This window comes from Symphalangus syndactylus, chromosome 18 (assembly GCF_028878055.3).
Source record: "Symphalangus syndactylus isolate Jambi chromosome 18, NHGRI_mSymSyn1-v2.1_pri, whole genome shotgun sequence".
Taxonomy (NCBI): Eukaryota; Metazoa; Chordata; class Mammalia; order Primates; family Hylobatidae; genus Symphalangus; species Symphalangus syndactylus.
In genome coordinates, this window is record NC_072440.2 from 74,260,068 (window position 1) to 74,278,189 (window position 18,122).

At 48.9% G+C, this 18,122-nt stretch overlaps 1 protein-coding gene across 12 annotated transcripts in view; it reads right to left on the bottom strand.

The window, feature by feature from the left end:
• Nucleotides 1–18,122, bottom strand: part of ABCC1 (ATP binding cassette subfamily C member 1 (ABCC1 blood group)) — a 191,044-nt gene that overhangs the window by 137,321 nt on the left and 35,601 nt on the right. The window lies entirely within an intron of this gene.

An 18,122-nucleotide genomic window follows, 5' to 3' on the forward strand; every position in this document is an offset into this window, starting at 1 on the left:
ATCAGCATCATCACCGCCATCATCACCACCACCAGTATCACTGCAAACACCATACCACCACCATCATCACCATCGCCATCATCACCACCACCAATATCACTGCCAACACCACCATCACCACCATCATCACCACCACCAATATCACTGCCAACACCATACCACCACTGCAATCATCACCATCACCAATATCAGTGCCACCATCAATGCCATCACCACCACTGCCATCATCACCACCACCATCACTACCACAGCCATCACTACCACCGCAGCCATCACCAGCATCACCACCACCACAATCACCACCATCATCACGGCCATCACCGTCACCACAATCATCACTGCTATCACGCCGCCGCCGCCACCACCACCACCACTACCGCCACCGTCACCATCATCACCACCACCACCACCACCAGGAATAACAACCAAATTGCAGTTCTGTGTGCCAGACTTTATTCTAAGTACCTCATGTGTATTATCTCCTCTCATTCTCTAAGTATTTTTATCATCTCCTTTCTCAGATGTGAAACTCAGGCACAGAAGGGTTAAATACAGGGTCCAGTATCACACAGCCGGTAAGCTCTGGAGTTGAATTCAAACTCAGGCAATGTGGTTCAAGTCTGCATTTTACCACTGAGCTGTCCAGCCTTGGAAACAAATTTTGTTTCAATTACTTTTACTTAAAAAAAAAAAAAAAAAGCCTGTATTTTGTTAAAGAGCCATGCCAAACAGATAAATTCATAAATACACACATAAATAGATCAGATGTACCTGCCCAAGAATAAACCTCCACCATCAGCTGTTCTGTAATGAAGAATTTAAATTTTTCTTTTTTTGAAATGAGGTCTTGCTCCGTTGCCCAGGCTGAAGTGTGGTGGTAAGATCACAGCTTCCTGTGCCTTGAACTTCTGGGCTCAAGCAGTCCTCCCACCTCTGCCTCCCAAACACTATACTACAGGTGTGCACCGCCATGCCCAGCTGAAGAATTTAAATTTAATTCAAGCCATAATCTGGCAACTGACTAAACAACTTTGGGAAAACTTACTACCCTTTTTGGGGTCTCAATTTCCTATCTCCACCACAATTCGATTGGATAAAATAAGAAGTACAAAATAGGTTTCCCCACCCACAGTTTGGCCCATAGATGGCTTGTCATTATTGCTGTTGTTTTAGGCATACTTTTTATTTAAAAAAAAATTAGATTAGCTCCAAACATTTAAAATTTGATTTCCGGCTTTTTATTTATTTATTTTTTTTTTGACAGTCTTGCTTTCTCACCCAGACTGGAATGCAGTGGCGTGATCTCAGCTCACTGCAATCTCCGCTTCCCGGGTTCAAGCGATCTCAGCTCACTGCAATCTCTGCTTCCCGGGTTCAAGTGATTCTCCTGCCTCAACCTCCTAAGTAGCTGGGACTACAGTCACGTGCCACCCCGCTCGGCTAATTTTTTCGAATTTTCAGTAGAGACAAGGTTTTACCATGTTGGCCAGTCTGGTCTCGAAGTCCTAAACCTCAGGTGGTCTGCCAACCTCGGCCTCCCGAAGTGTTGGAATTACAGGTGTGAGCCACCGCGCCCGGTCTCTGGCATAACTTTAAAAAAACAGAAAATCTTCTGGGTGCAGTGGCTCACGCCTGTCATCCCAGCACTTTGGGAGGCCAAGGCAGGAGGATCACAAGGTCAGGAGATCAAGACCATCCTGGCCAACATGGTAAAACCTCATCTCTACTAAAATACAAAAAATTAGCCAGGCATAGTGGTGCATGCCTGTAGTCCCAGCTAGTCAGGAGGCTGAGGCAGGGGAATCGCTTGAACCCAGGAGGCGGAGGTTACAGTGAGCTGATATCGTGCCACTGCACCCCAGCCTGGCAACAGAGCAAGACTGTGTCTCAAAAAAAAAAAAAAAAAAAAAAAAAAAAAAAAAAAAAAAAACAGAAAATCTGGTGGTGCTGGTGCTGGGCCCCTATTCCTGCTACATGACCATCAGTAGGAGCTGGGAGGGGCCAGTCTTTAGATTAGGCTGAGTTGTCCAGTTGGCTGTGGTCCCCAAAAAGCCCACTTCTCCCTCAGCCTTCCCATCCTACCGGCCTATGCGTCCTCCAAATAGCTCTGATTCCAACAGCCCTCCTACGATCATGTGAGACCCTCATGGAATGTCAAGGAACCCAGACCCCTACAGCTCCACACAGCTTTAAAGCCATGTCAAAAAAAAAATGTTAAAAATGAGAAATGAGGGAAATAAGATCACTTCACTTAAAAAAAAAATGTGTCAATCTGATCAAAATACACGTTCCAATAACTAAAGAGATCTAGTTATTAGGTTGGGCGCGGTGGCTCATGCCTGTAATCCTAGCACTTTGGGAGGCCTAGGCAGGCAGTCAGGAGTCTGAGATAAGCCTGGCCAACATGGCGAAACTCCCATCTCTACTAAAAACACAAAAACTAGCCCGGCATGCTAGTGCACATCTGTAATCCCAGCTACTCGGGAGGCTCAGGCAGGAGAATCACCTGAACCCGAGAGGCAGAGGTTGCAGGGAGCCGAGATTGCACCACTGCACTCCAGCCTAGGCAACACAGTGAGTCTCCACCTCAAAAAAAAAAAAAAAAAAAAAAGTAAACCTTACAAGGCCAACACATACAAGGAGATTTAGCTAGGAGACATCAAGACACAAACCCTAAAAAGGACAAAGTTCACGTCTTTTTGGCCTGGCACATTGGGAATACAGCCTTGTAAAGAAGAAGTTGATCGTGGAGAAGGCATAACATCTCAAAGACTGATTATTTTAATCGATTTTACACTACTATTAATTCCTAAGGTGATGGCTAAAAAAAGGATTAAACTGTTGGTGGTCATTACATACAGAACAGTTTCTGAGCAGTTGCCAGTAAAAGCTCATTCCAAAGGAATTTGCCCTGCTAGAAAGAAAACAATACCAAGACTTGACATAGGCAGTTATGTACACAAGAGACATAGTTCCAATGTTAAACAGTAAATTGACCTGATCTTAGCCCCAAATTATTCCTTGCCAGGACTATTGCAATTGCTTCCTAAGTCTTCCCTGCCTCCAGCCTCTCCTTGTCCTACTGAGTCCTCCCTGCTACAGTCACTGCTCCCCACCACAGCCAGTCCTCCCCACCATAGCCAGAGAATTATCTATGTACACATCCATATATATACTCATGGACATATTTATCACCCAACCATGAACCCATCCATCCATCCATCCATCCACCCACCCACCAATGCATCCATCCATCCACCAACCCACTCACCAATTCATCCATCCACCCCCCAACCAATTCATCCATTCAGCTACCCACCTACCAATTCATCCACCCATCCACCAGCCCACCAATTCATTCATCCATCCACCTACCCATCCACCAATTCATCCATCCACCCTATCCACCTACCAATTCATTCACCCATCCATCCATCCACCCACCCACCAGTTCATCCATCCATCCACCCACCCACCAATTAATTTATCCATCCACCTACCCATCCACCAATTCACCCATCCACCCTACCCACCTACCAATTCATTCACCCATCAATCCATCCATCCACCAACCCACCAATTCATTCATCCATTCACCTACCCATCCACCAATTCATCCATCTACCCTACCCACCTACCAGTTCATTCACCCATCAATCCATCTACCCACCCAACAGTTCATCCATCCATCCACCAACCAATCCATCCACCTGTCTATGTATCCATCTACCCACCCAACCATCCATCCATGCATCCACCCATGTCTCTCTCTTTGTAATTATTTTTAATAGGTAATATATTTGTGTGCTAAAACTCTTCCAAATTACTCAAAAAGGTATACAGTGAAAAATATGTCTTTCTCCCCAAACAGCCTCCCAGTCCTACCCTACAGGCAAGCTACCATTGCTAACATCTTACATTCTTCCAGATATATTCCAAATATGACCAATTTTGTTGCCGCAAAAGCCACCACGATACTCTATTCTATACCTTGCTTTTTTTTACTTAGCTAATATTAAAAACTCTTTTCTTTTTTTTTTTGAGACAAGGTCTCACTCTGTTGCCCAGGCTGGAATGCAGTGGCGCAATCATAGCTCACTGCAGCGTCAACCTCTCAGGCTCCAGCAATCCTCCCACCTCAGCCTCCTGAGTAGCTAGGACCACAGGCGCACACCACCATGCCCAGCTAATTTTGTATTTTTAGTAGAAATAGGGTTTTGCCACGTTGCCCAGGCTGGTCTCAAAGTCCTGAGCTCAAGCAATCCACTCGCCTTGGCCTCCCAAAGTGCCGGGATCACAGGTGTGAACCACTGCACACAGCCTTTGGAAACTGATCTTTATCAGTAACGTAGATGTGTTTTATTCTTGATACTCCTTTTGAACACAGAGGTAAAAGGGACAAGTCTTCTCATTCCATTCCCTAAGCCCTTCCCCTCAGTTCCTCTCTAGAGGCAATGATCATGGGTTTCTTATGTCTTCTTTCAGAAAATATTTTATACAAAAATAACAAAAGTAAATATGTATCTTCTGTTATCAAATGGAAGGAAGCATACATTACATAATGTTCTGTACTTTGCTTTTTTCTCTTAATCACAGATTTTAAAGATCATCCCACATTATACATGAACAGTTTCCTCACTCTTTGTTATGGCTGCTTTGTGTTCTATTGTAGGGATGAACTTGACTTCCATCGGTCTCCTGGGGACTTGGCATTGGTGTTGCTCTTACAAACAATGCAGCATTGAATAAACAGCTTGGTAGGAGCCTTATTTCACACTCAAGCAAGAGTGTTGATAAGATCACTTTCTCGGCCAGGTGTGGTGGCTCCCATCTGTAACTCCAGCACTTTGGGAGGCCCAGGTGGGAGGATCCCATGAGCCCAGGAGTTTGACACCACCCTGGGCAACATGATGAGACTCTGTCTCACATATATATAAATTTTCAAAAAAGGAACCTGCCAGGTCAAAGGGTGCCTACAGTAACATTTAGACAGACACTGCCTTCCTAATGGGGAAGGTCAATTCATACTCCAGCTGATAAGGTACAAAGGCAATTACTTCACAAAGCACAGCAGTTAACAAGTTTCTGACCTCTGCCAATCTGAGGTGAAAAATATCTCTCTGTAGTTTAAGTTCCTTTTCTCTTTATCATGAGTAAAACTGAGGGTCTTTCCATATGGATTTAAAAGCAATCACGTTTTCCTGCTCAGAGGAAGATTCACAGACTTAGATATTTGCATTAATAAATAGGGCAGATCTAATGGCCTTCTCTCTTCTGCTGGGAAACAACTTCCCATGGCTCCCTATTGCTTTTAAGAACCAACCCTGGCTGGGCGCGGTGGCTCACACTTGTAATCCCAGCACTTTGGGAGGCCGAGGCGAGTGGATCACGAGGTCAGCAGATCGAGACCACGGTGAAACTCCGTCTCTACTAAAAATACAAAAAATTAGCCGGGCGTGGTGGCAGGCGCCTGTAGTCCCAGCTACTCGGGAGGCTGAGGCAGGAGAATGGCATGAACCCGGAAGGGGGAGCTTGCAGTGAGCCGAGATCGCGCCACTGCACTCCAGCCTGGGAGACAGAGCGAGACTCCGTCTCAAAAAAAAAAAAAAAAAATTGTTTTTAATTTTTTAAGTCAGGAAAACACATCATTTGGAAGAGTTCTGGAGAGGATTCAATGGGACAATGTGTGACAGGTGCGATACAGTCTAGAGACAATAAACCGTAGTAGTAGATACTAATACTTAATAGTAATCACCACTGCCACCACCACTGTATTGCCCAGAAATAAGAAGTTTAAAGGACAAAGAAAAGTTGTCCTTTCAAGCAAGAAAGTAAGCTACAGAAGAAACCAGAGAGCATTTAAGTACACCAGAAGTACAGGGAAGGAGAGGTCAGGAAACGCTGAGCAAAGGAAGGTGTTTCCTCTGCAGAAAGCAAATTGAAGAGCACACGCTAGCTTCCTGCTCAGAGCCAGATGGCCAGCCCAGACCCAAAGGGCGGCTGTGGGAGGCAGCGGAAGGAAGGGAAGGAAGGCATGACAAGAGGAAATCTGACTCTGACCATGAACTTTGACTGTTGCAGAAAGCAGCCAACACGGGTCACCCCGGCCATCCACCCCCACATCACCTCCGTCACGGCCCCTACAGCGGCCAACAGCATAGGTCACAAAGCTAAGATCATCTGGGGACCGGGCACAGTGGCTCACGCCTGTAAACCCAGCACTTTGGGAGACTGAGACGGGAGGATTGCTTGAGCTCAGGAGTTCAAGAAAAGCCTGGGCAACACAGTAAGACCCTGTCTTCACAAAAAAATTTAAAAATTATCCAGGCGTGGTAGTGCAGGCCTGTAGTCCCACCTACTCAGAAGGCTGAAGTGGGAGGATCTTTTGAGCCTAGGGGAGTTGAGGCTGCAGTGAGCTTTGATTGTCCCACTGCATTCCAGCCTGGGTGACAGAGTAAGAGACTGTCTCAAAGAAAAAAAAAAGTATCAGGCCTGGGCGCAGAGGGCCACACCTGAAATCCCAGCACTTTGAGAGGCTGAGGAGGGCAGATCACTTGAGGCCAGGAGTTCAAGACCAGCCTGGCCAACATAGTGAAACCCCATCTCTACTAAAAAGTACAAAAAAATTAGCCGGCCATGGTGGCAAATGCCTGTAATCCCAGCTAGTCGGGAGGCTGAGGCACAAGAATCGCTTGAACCCAGGAGGTGGAAGTTGCAGTGAGCCGAGATCAGGTCATTGTCCTCCAGCCTGGGTGACAGAGCGAGACTCTGTCTCAAAAAAAAAAAAAAAAAAAGTATCGAGGCCTCCTGGGTGTTCCTTACAGGCAGGGACCCTAATGTGTCCTTCTTTACTTTAACAACTCCAGGAGGTAAGAAGTGTGACTCTCACTACTGGAAGCTTCTGGAAAAAACGGTGAATACTGGGCAATACCTAAAGGCTCAAGGAAGGGACGATTCCCTGGGAGTCTGCAGGCCACTTGCTGTTCCCAACTCAAAGAATCACAGCTACTCGAGGCTGCTTCCTCATCTAGGGAAATCCAGCCAGGCCCACCACCCTCTCAGCAGAATCAGAAGAACCCAACTGTCCAGACACGCAATTCAGCCACAAGAGATGAGTCCTGAACACGGTCACCGGTCACTGCACTGGCCCAGGCCCTGCCCTTTGGGGAACCTTGCCCACAGAAATCTTTACAGAGAAAGGGCATGTCGGCCGGGCGCAGTGGCTCACGCCGATAACCCAAGCACTTTCGGAGGCCAAGGCAGGTGGATTACGAGGTCAGGAGATCAAGACCATCCTGGCTAACATGGTGAAACTCCGTCTCTACTAAACATACAAAAAAATTCGCCAGGCGTGGTGGCACAGGCCTGAGTCCCAGCTACTTGGGAGGCTGAGGCAGGAGAATCGCTTGAACCCGGGAGGCAGAGGTTGCAGTGAGCCGAGATAGCACCACGCCACTCCAGCCTGGGCGATAGAGCGAGACTCCGTCTCAAAAAAAAAAAAAGAGAAAGCACATGTCCTCCCCAGCTCCCGGCTCCCTCCAACAGAGGCTTCTCCTTGCGGGACACTTCACCAGCTTGGTCAAGTTGTGTCTCCCTGCCCTCAACCCTGACATTCAAGGAGCTGGGGACCCCGTCCAAGTCGGAGTGGCCCCTGACCTTTGTGCGTTCATAAAATTCCTGTTGCATAGCGTCATGTTTTCTGGGCTGAATGATGATGACTACGGCACTAGGCATTGATGTAAGTCTTCCCATACAAGACCTTGGTGCTGACCTCCTTCCTGTACATGACCCTGGCTTTGACCTGCCTTCCTGGTTCAGCCGTGATTATCATGGAAGTCCTCGTGCACCGGGCGGCTCACTAACTTTCCCCTACACCCTTACTGCTCCCATCTGGATGGCACAGGTTCTGGACGGATGCTCCACCAGGGCCTGCAGGGATGAGGCAAGCAGGCCTGCAGGGATGAGGCATGCAGCCCTGCCAGGGACCCAGCCAGCCAACTCCAGGACAGCAGGGAAGGCCACAGAGAGGATGGGGCAGACAACAGGCAGAAAAAGTGATTACGAATCTCAACTGCCACTGACGGAGGTAATGAGGACCTACTGTGTACCACAAGTTCCACTGAGGCCTGAGCATCCACCCCCAATTCAACCATCTCAATAACTCACAACCAGCTGGGTGCAATGGCTCATGCCTATATATCCCAGCACTTGAGGAGGCCGAGGCAGGAGGACAGTTTGAGGCCAGGAATTTCAGATCAGCTTGGGCAACACAGTGAGACTGTGTCTCCACAAAAAAATTTAAAAACTTAGGTGGCCGGGTGCAGTGGTTCACGCCTGTAATCCCAGCACTTTGGGAGGCTGAGGTGGGCAGATCATGATGTCAGGAGTTCGAGACCAGCCTGGCCAACATAGTGAAACCCTCTTTCTACTAAATGTACAAATATCAGCCGGGCATGGTGGCGTGCACCTGTAGTCCCAGCTACTCAGGAGGGTGAGACAGGAGAATCGCTTGAACCCGGGAGGTGGAGGTTGTGGTGAGCCGAGATCACGCCACTGCACTCCAGCCTGGACAAGAGAGTGAGACTGCATCTCAAAAAAAAAAAAAAAAAAAAAAAAAAAACAGCTGGGCGTGGCAGTGCACGCCTGTAATCCCAACACTTTGGGGGACCAAGGCAGGAGGATCGTTTGAGCCCAGGAGTTCGAGACCAGAGGTGGCAATGGAGTGAGACTCCCCACCTTCTACAAATAAAAAAAATTTAAAAGTAGCCAGATGTGATGACGTTTGCCTTTAGTCCCAGCTGCTCAAGAGGCTGACGAAGGAGGATCCCTTGAGCCCAGGAGTTCGAGGCTGCAGTGAGCTATGACTGCACCACCGAACTCCAGCCTAGGTGAAAGATGGAGACCCTGTCTCAAAAATAAATAAATAAGTAACTTGCAACAGTCGGGTTCCTGTTGCTCAGTGGACATTTACCAGGGACTACTACCATGGGCCAAGGTCATGTGGAAGTAAAATAAAGTCTCCACTCTCACACAGTTTCACTGTATGGAAAGAGGCCAAAACTACCAACAGCTAAAAAAAACAACTCTTACGTATGCCCAACGGGAGCAAATGGCTTGAAGAAGAACAAAGTGGGTGAAGCATAATGGTGGGTGGGCAGGTGCTAGTTCTTTATCAGGTAGACAGAAAGGGCCTCTGGGCCAAGAAGACATTTCAGCAAAGGGCAAAAAGCAATGAAGAAACCTGTGCCATCTTCTTCTGTCTATAGAAAAAGTAAGAGGGAAGATTCATTAGTTGCATCAGCCAAGCACCACTCTAAGTGTTTCACGTTACATTTCATCCTCACACACAACTCTAGGACTCAGGTACTGTAACGTAACCCATTTTACAGATACAGAACCAGGCCTGGTCATATATAACCTGCAAGCAGCATACACAGTCAGGAATTTGATGTTTTGTTTTTTGAGACGGAGTTTTGCTCTTGTTGCCCAGGCTGGAGTGCAATGGTATGGTCTCCGCTCACTGCAACCTCCACCTCCCAAGTTCAAGCAATTCTCCTGCCTCAGCCTCGCAAGTAGCTGGGATTACAGGCGCCCACTACCACGCCTGGCTAATTTTTGCATTTTTAGTAGAGACGGGGTTTCACTATGTTGGCCAGGCTGTTGTCACATTCCTGACCTCATGATCTGCCCTAATCCCAGCTACTCGAGAGGCTGAGGCAGGAGAATTGCTTGAACCCAGGAGGCGAAGGTTGCAGCGAGTCAAAATCATGCCATTGCACTCCAGCCTGGGCAACAGAGCAAGACTTCATATTGCAAAAAAAAAGAAAAGAAAAAAGAAAGAAAAAAAGCTAATTAATCTGCAGGGGGTAGACCTGAAACCAGACAGAGGAAGGCAACTATTATTTTTTGTTTTATTATCCTTTTGTACTGTTTGAATTTTCTCCTCTGCATGATTTCTAAAATAATAATAAGAAAGCTAGTTCGCACTTCAAATCAATAAATAGCAGCAGGAATTGAAGGGTAGGACATTTCTAAATGCTGAGTTGGAAACAAAGAGAAAGCATGTATTTATTGGGTGCCAATAATAACAGCCAGAGTGACTGCGCCAGGCACAGTGATTAAGTGCTTCCCAAGCACAGTCCATTTAAGCTTTCCAACAGCCCTACAAAGTCAGGACTATTAAAACTCTCCTTTCCTGGCAAGGGCTCTGAGGTCCACAGAGTTTATGTAAATTGCTTGGGCTCGTCAACCTAGAAGAAACAGGGCCAGGATTTGAACCCACGGAGAGTCTGACACTGAGATCCACCACCTCTAAACCACGTGCTTGAACTCTAAGGCCTTTTGGTTTGTTTGGTTGGCTGGTTTTGTTTTTTGAGACAGGGTCTCACTCTGTTGCCCAGGCTTGAGTACAGTGGCACCATCACAGCTCACCGCAGCCTCGATCTCCTGGGCTCCAGCAATCCTCCTGCCTCAGCCTCCCAAGTAGCTGGGACTACCTGGCACGCACCACCATGCCTGGCTAATTTTTGTATCTTTTGTAGATTCAGGGTTTTACTATGTTGCCCAGGCTGGTCTTGAACTCAGTCTGCCCGCCTCGGCCTCCCAGAGTGCTGGGATTAGAGGTGTGAGCCACCATGCCCGGCCAGAATTCTAAGGTGTTTGCAAGGTACATGGCAGACAGATGGAGCCTGAGGTCACTGGGAGGCAAGATCTCCAGGGCCGGAGATCAAGTGAATAGCCTCAGGCCTCACAGATTCCAAATTCATCTCTCCAGAGCAGAGAAGCAAGATTTTGACTCAGACATGGAAACATTCTACAACTCCTCCCACCCACCCACCCCGGCATGTGAGCAATGCAGGGTAGTGGTTAACAATGCAAGGTTCAGGGTCTAGGTTCCCGTCTCTGCCACTTACATATGTGTGCCCTCAAGCAGGGCTTCTTCAACCTCAGAACCGCTGATATTTGAGCCCAAATAACTCTTGGTTGTGGGGGGCCATCCTGTGCATTGTAAGATACTGAGTGGCGTCGCTGGCCTCTGCCACTAGATGATAGTAGCACTCCCCACCTCCTCAAGTTGTGACAATCAAAACTGTCTCTAGACATTGCCAAATATCTCCAGAGAGGCAAAAATCATCCCTGCTGCCCTAAAACAAGTCAGTTCACCTCACCAGGCCTTGATTTCTTCATCTGTGAAATGGGACTAATTCTAGAACCCACCTATTACAGAGTTATCAGGAGGGTTCAATCAGGTGACCCAAGTGCCAGGTTGCAGGAGCTGGTGTTCCCAGCAGCCAAGAGACGGATTAACACATACAAGTGCAGGGTTCCTATCATGCATTCATCCATTCAATCTATCATTTGATGACTGTTTATTGAGCACCTACTATGTGCCTAGACCTGGGCTAGTCACAGGCATAGGGGGGAAATCAGAAACGGTATCTCTGACATCTTAAGACTCATAGTCCATCAAAGATGAAAGCTCACAGATAAGAATGTAATGACAAAGAGCAGTACCTGCTGTGAAGGAAAGAGCCGGGGTGTCAGGACAGGAAGCACCAGAGTGGCGGTCTGGGCAGATGACATCCCAGCAGACTGGAAGGGTCAGGAAGAGCTGGCTGTGCAAGGATCTTGGGAAGCACATACCAGGCAGAAAGATGGCACAGGCAAAGGACACAGTGGGGGCGGCGGGGGGGGGGGGATGTGGCTGCAGCAATGAGCCAGGACCCAAGTAGGAGCGGGAGAAGTCACCAAAGGCCACCACATAGCCAAACTTGGAGCCATGGTACAGAGCATGGATTTTTTGTTCTACTTCTCACAGGAGGCCCTGGGAGGGCATTAAGCAGGGGCATGGCATCGCCTAATTCACATATTAAGACAGTGGTCCCTGGCCAGGCGCAGTGGCTCATGCCTGTAATCCCAGCACTTTGGGAGGCCGAGGCGGGCGGATCACCTGAGGTTAGGAGTTTGAGAGCAGCCTGGCCAACATGGTAAAACCCCGTCTCTACTAAAAATACAATAATTAGCCGGGTGTGGTGCCATGTGCCTATAATCCCAGCTACCCAGAAGGCTGAGGCAAGAGAATTGCTGGAACCCGGGAGGCGGAGGCTGCAGTGAGCCGAGATTGTACCACTGCACTCCAGCCTGGGCAACAGAGCAAGACGCCATCTCAAAAGAAAAAAAGACAGCTGTCCCCTTTTTGGCAGCAAAGATGGGTTTTGTGGAAGACGATTTTTCACAGACAGGGTAGGGGATGATTCCAGTGCATTACATTTATTGTGCGCTTTATTTCTATGATTACGTTGTAATATATAATGAAATACTTATACAACTCACCATCACGTAGAATCAGTGGGAGCCCTGAGTTTGTTTTCCTGCAACTAGATGGTCCCATCTGGGGGGTGATGGGAGACAGTGACAGATCATCAGGCATTGGATTCTCGTAAGAAGCACACAGCCTCAATCCCTCGCACGCACAGTTCACAGAAGGGTTCGCGCTCCTATGAGAATCTAATGCCACAGGTGATCTGACAGAAGGCAGAGTTCAGGCGGTGATGCAAAAGATGGGGAGCAGCTGTAAATACAGATGAAGTCTTGCACGCTCGCCTGCTGCTCACCTCCTGCTGTGTGGCCTGTGGCCCGGTTCCTAACAGGGTATGTGTGAACTGGTGCCAGTCTGTGCTCTGGGGACTGGGGAGCCCTGTATTAAGAGACCCTAGGAGAACATCCTAGGGGAGATGGGCAAGGAGGCTGCAACCATTGTCAAGGCAACGAAAGGGGTGACAGAGAAGCGTGGTTCAAGGCGACTGCTGAGTCGGTGTGTATGGCATTAGCACATTTACTTCTTCCCGTAACCCTAGGAGAAAGGTGAGGACCAGCAAGGTGAAGGAACAGCCCGTAAGTGGGGATGCAAGGATGCCTGACTTAGATTCCATCCCGAGACGAGCACAGTGAGTACCAGATGCTGCTTCGTGGCACTGCAGAGTCTACATTCGCTCATCCACCTAATGAATGTTGATGGCCCTGCAGCTCCGCCCGCAGTGGGGGTCCTGCTTGGCGACACCGAGCTCTACCTTGAAGCCCCCAGAAGAGCCGAGAGGTGCCTTCCTCGCGAAACTTCACTCAACCCTGAGCTCGCTGGGGCTACTCTTCTTTTGCAGAACAAGCCCTGTATTTTTCATGTATATTGCAAGACTGAAAGGGGTCTGGAGTGGCACTCTGTTTTGCCAACGGAAAATTAAGAAAAGGGAAAGAAGAGAAATAAGATTCACCCCACCACATACCCATGCCCCCTGCACCTCCCCCACACACACACAGCTTCCCTGTAATTTAGAGGCACAGGTGGCCCTAGACCCTGAGACACCCAAATTCCACTCCCTTGAGCTGGACGCTAAATGCCAGGAGGCACTAGCACTGCTGAACTAGAGAAGACAGCAGTGATCTCCTAATCTCAGCCACACATGGGCCGTGAAGAGGTATGTGCACTCCCGTGTTCACTGGAGCATCATTCACAACAACGAAGACGGAGACAACTAAATGTCTATCCGTGGTCAAGTGGACAAAGGAAACGTGATCTATACATGCCATGGAATATCACTCAGCCTTAAAAAGGAAAGAAATCCTGGCCGGGTGCGGTGGCCCACACCTGTAATCCCAGGGCTTTGGGAGGCCAAGGCAGGCGGATCACAAGGTCAGGAGATTGAGACCATCCTGGCTAACATGGTGAAACCCTGTCTCTACTAAAAATACAAAAAAAAAAAAAAATTAGCCAGGCATGGCGGCAGGCACCTGTGGTCCCAGCTACTCGGGAGGCTGAGGCAGGAGGATGGCATGAACCCAGGAGGCGGAGCTTGCAGTGAGCCGAGATCATGCCACTGCACTCCAGCCTGGGAGACAGAGCAAGACTGTCTAAAAAAAAAAGGAAAGAAATCCTGCCATTTGGAACAACATGGATGCACCTGGAGAACATTATGCTAAATGAAATAAGCCAGGCACAGGAAGACGAGCACGGCAAGATCTCACTCACATGTGACATCTAAAAAAGACAAACCCATAGAAGCAGAGAACAGAATGGGAGCTGCAAGGAGCTGGTGGTGGGGGAAACAGGGAGGTGTTGGTCAAAGCGTACAAAGTTTTCGTCATGCAAGATGAGTCGCTCAGTCCTAGCGTCTACTGTACAGAATAGTGTCTATAGCTCACAATACTATAGTGTATACTTAAAAATTTGCTGATGGCCGGGTGTGATGGCTCACACCTGTAATCCCAGCACTTTGGGAGGCCGAGGAGGGTGGATCACTTGAAGTCAGGAGTTCAAGACCAGCCTGGCCACTATGGCGAAACCCTGTCTCTACTAAAAGTTAGCTGGGTGTGGTGGCAGGCGCCTGTAATCCCAGCTGCTTGGGAGGCTGACGCAGGAGAATCACTTGAACCTGGAAGACAGAGGTTGCAGTGAGCTGAGATCACACCACTATACTCCAGCCTGGGTGACAGAGCCAGGCTCTGTCTCAAAAACAAAACAAAACAAAAATGCTGAATGGTGCCAGGCACAGTGGCTCACACCTGTAAACCCACCTACTTGGGAGGCGGAGGTGGGAGGATCGCTTGAGCCCAGAAGTGGGAAGCTGCAGTGAGATGTGATTATGCTAATGCACTCCAGCCTGGGTGAGAGAGTCAGACCAAGTCTCAAAGAGAAAGAAATAAAAATAAAACCAGAGCCCTTTCTAAGCACAGACTGCATACCAGGCACTGCGTTCAGGTTTCATGTACATCGCTCCATTTTATCACCCTAGCAGTCTACGAGGAAGGCACTATAATGATTCCCACTTTACAGAGGGGAACGCAGAGACAAACAGGTGAGAAGATGGCCCGCGAGTCACAGGGGCAGGACCTTGAGGGTCCTGGATTCAAACCCCAGCAACTCTTCTGCACAACCCACCAAGGAACAGACGGGGCTCAGAGGGGCGAAAGGCAAGGCGACAGGTTGCTCCTAAATGCCACACTCAGAAACAACGCTGCAAAGGGGTAGCTCACAAGCCAAGGGAAGCTGAGAAAAGGAGTGCAAGAGGCCCGTGGTTAGGTCAGGGCACCCGCTGGGCCTCTGAACATTAATCCTGTTTAGAGAGACAGCATGTGGCGTTCATTTCCCCACCGCAGTCCTGAAAAGATCTGGAGAAAGGCTAAAGTCTCCCAGCCCCAACACAGCAGGAGGCAAGCATAGCTGGCAAGGGCATGGGGTGAGAGCAAGGCGGCCAGAGCCAGCATCACGTGGGCGGTGACGCGCCCTGGCATGCTGCTGGCTGGGCTGCACCCCACCCTGCCCCTTAACTCAGCAGAGCTAAGAATAAAGCCCAGTAACATCACGGGGGCAATTTCCATACTTATCCCCAACACTCAGGAAGGCAGGGGCATGGCCATCCTTGCTGTATCCAGCCGGGTACCACAAATCCTCACATCCAAGACACAGAACTGAACACAGTTACATGCAAAACTAAGTCTTCTGTTTTTGTTTTTGTTTTTTTTCTTTTTGAGACAGAGTCTCGCTCTGTCTCCTCGGCTGGAGTGCAATGGCGTGATTATAGCTCATTACACAGCTTTGAACTCCCAGGCTCAAGTGATCCTCCCACCTCAGCCTCTCAAGTAGCTGGGACTAGAGGTGCACACCACCAAGCCTGGTTAATTTTTGTATTTCTTTCCAGAGATGGGGTCTTGCTATGTTGCCCAGTCTGGCCTCGAACACCTGGGGCTCAAATGATTCTCCCACCTAGGGCTCCCAAAGTGCTGGATGAGCCACTGTGCCCAGTCCTAAGAATCCTGTCTTAACAGGGCTTCAGGGCTGTTAAGCACTGAAAAGAAAGCAGAGGTCAGGCTGCACATCACAGTGCCCAAATGTCAGCAGCAAGCATCTTGTTCCAACCTGCTTTCACCCCATCTCTCCCAAGCACCACGAGGCTTCTCGTGGAAGGCCCGTCCTATGAAGCTGACACTCATCCTTGTTTTTTCCATCCAACCCTGGCTATCTTTGCAAGGTTGCTCCCCAGCCACTTCCTCTCCTCTTATCAGACTGTCATGCTTCACCAAATAAATCCCTTAGTCATGTTCCAGGGTCTTGTGAGGGGTCAGGCATGTGCTGGGCATAGGGATATGTCTGGGGACATTGCAGTAACAGGACAGACAGCATCCATCCATTTACGGAGCACGGTTCCTAGGGCTGAGGGCCCAGCAGTGAACAATGGGGACCAAGGGCCGGCCCTCCTGGAGCTGACAGCCTAAAGAGAAGACACACATGGTTTAGAAGGGGGAGGATATGAAGACGTGTGATGAAAAGGACTCAGAGAAGAGGGCAGACCATGCTGAGGACAGATATTTAAATACAGGATTGAGCCGGGGATGGTGGCTCACACCTGTAATCCCAGCACTTTGGGAGGCCAAGACAAGTGGATCACTTGAGGCCAGGAGTTCAAGACCAGCCTGCCAACATAGCGAAACCCAGTCTCTACCAAAAATACAAAAAATTAGCCAGGCGTGGTAGTGCATGCCTGTAATCCCAGCTACTCAGGAGGCTGAGGCACAAGAATCCCTTGAACCCGGGTGGTGGAGGTTGCCGTGAGCTGAGATCACACCACTGCACTCCAGCCTGGGTGACAGAGAGAGACTCCGTTTCAATTAAAAATAAACAAACAAATACAGGATGGAAGGAAAGAAGGAGTAAACCAAATGGCCATCCGGAAGAAGGGCACACCAAGCAGAGACAACAGCCAGTGCAAAGGTCCTGAGGTCAGACCTGGCATTTCTGAGAAACCACAGAAAGGCCAACAGGTCTCAAGAGTAACAAGCAGTGAAGACAGGGAGGAAGGCAGAAGGCAGGGAAGAGACAGTCAGTGCGGGACGCACAGGCCACCGCAGGGATTTTGACTTTCACACAGGATGACCCGAGGAGCATGGAGTTGATGTGCCATCATCTATGTTTTAACACCATGCTGCTCATGTGGGGGCAAGTTTGTCACTCAGGGGACATGTGACAACATTTGGAAACATCCTGGGTTGTCACAACTTGGGAAGAGGGTAGTGCTATTGGCACTTTGTGGACAGAGGCCAGGGATACTGCTTAACAGCCACAATGCACAGGACAGCCACCACGACGGGAAATATCTGGCCCCAAATGTCAACAGTGCCAAAGCTAAGCAGCCCTGTTTGAACAGAATCCCTCCCTGACCAAGCTTCTAGTCCACATCCCCAACACACCCCTCATCAGGCAGATGGGGCTTCAGCTCCTCACCCTGTAATACTAGGCCAGCAACTAAACCTCAGTTTCCGTATCTGTAAAATGGGAATACTAACATTATGCAAATACGCACTTTGTTAAACATGAGCCAGAGCACACAGTAGGTGCTCAATAAATACCACTACTATTAAAAATTCCAGATCCACTTCTTGCTATATCCCTCCACATTCTCTCTTTTTCTGAGACAGGGTCTCGTTTTGTTGCCCAGACTGGACTGCAGTGCCATGATCTCAGCTCACTGCAACCTCCACCTTCTGGGCTCAAGTGATCCTCCCGCCTCAGCCTCCAGAGTAGCTGGGACTACAGACACACACTATCACACCCAGCTAATTTTTGTGTTTTTAGGAGAGACGTGGTTTCACCATGTTGTCCAGGCTGGTCTCAAACTCCTGAGCTCAAGTGATCCACCTGCCTCAGCCTTAGGATTACAGGCGTAAGCCACTGCACCCGGCCTCCTTCCACATTCTCTAGCCTAACCAAATGATTGATTGTGTCATTCAACAAAAATGTATTGAGCCCCTACTATGTGCCTGGAACTAAGCTGAACAAGTGCAGTACACAGAACAGCCCGTAAAGATGCCTACATCCCCGTCCCCAGAACCTGTGAGTCCCTTACCTTTCATGGCAAAAGGGACTCTGCAGCTATCATTAGGACTTTGGAATGGGGAGAATGTCCCAGATCAGAGGTCCCCATGCTGTTTGGCACCAGGGATGGATTTCACAGAAGACAGTTTTGTCAGGGATGGAGGGGTGTGGCTTTCAGGATGAAACTGTTCCACCTCAGATCATCAGGCATTAGATTCTCATAAGGAGCACACAGCCTAGGTCTCTTGCATGCACAGTT